The sequence below is a fragment of the Thermobia domestica genome, chromosome 8 (genome assembly GCF_964235325.1).
Source record: "Thermobia domestica chromosome 8, izTheDome1.hap1.1, whole genome shotgun sequence".
Taxonomy (NCBI): domain Eukaryota; kingdom Metazoa; phylum Arthropoda; class Insecta; order Zygentoma; family Lepismatidae; genus Thermobia; species Thermobia domestica.
In genome coordinates, this window is record NC_137461.1 from 259484087 (window position 1) to 259485036 (window position 950).

General features: G+C 36.0%; 1 non-coding gene across 1 annotated transcript; it reads right to left on the reverse strand.

The window, feature by feature from the left end:
* Window positions 1–72, reverse strand: TRNAQ-CUG (transfer RNA glutamine (anticodon CUG)). The gene has a single exon. It is a non-coding gene; the product is annotated as a tRNA-Gln (tRNA).
* Window positions 73–950: the final 878 nt, after the last annotated feature.

Below are 950 nucleotides of genomic sequence, written 5' to 3' on the forward strand. Positions count from 1 at the left end.
AGGTCACACCGAGATTTGAACTCGGATCGCTGGATTCAGAGTCCAGAGTGCTAACCATTACACCATGGGACCGGTTGTTTAACATTCTTACTCAATACACTTATTCTGTTTATCTCTAATAGGAATATATTTTATTTAAATGATGTCTTAACAAGATTTTTCTTAATTTTAATTATCTCCTTTCTCCCTTTTCATTAGCTCTTCGTTCTAGCAAGTTCATTTTTTAATTTTTTTTGTCGGTATCCACACATGGGCAGGATACCGTAAAAATTATAGGCCTATCATTATTTCTGATGCTAAATTAATTTTTCGAACAGTCATGCAAAAATCGGTTGAGATGAGTTGATTTTGAGTTTAATGTTCCGTCCAGCAGCGAGGCTATATCGGACATGTACCTACTAATTAACGTGAAATCCAAACCGTATAACCTCCCGCCCGGAATCGATCCCGGGTCTTCCACGGCAATGCAAAAATCGAAATAGCGATTATGGGTGGTTTGGTTATAGTTTTGGAATTTAAATGAGTAAATAAATAAGCGATTTGGGGAATTCTAACTCTGATATTGTAAGTAAATGTATGTTGTGTAACCGGACTCAAGAGGTCGGAGTTCGAATCCCATGAGAGAGTACCTTAGTTGAGAAGGTTTCAAGGATTTTCCTTATTCTTGCTACGGCATTTCCTTGAAATACATAGTTCAATAGCAGACTTATTTCTCAAAATCTATTTCTATCTTATATAGTTAATATGTATTTCTAGTATAGATAGATGTAGCAACTATATCTGAGCTGTGTTGATCTGTGGTGCAGAAAACGCGCAATAACCCTTTCATTGCTCCTGATTGCTATAATAACTTTTTATGTACACTACTTTACTTCACTGCTAGCGACTTCTATGATTGAATTACCCACTGCATTACAATCTGTTAAATGACCTAGATTAGTGAAGGACAA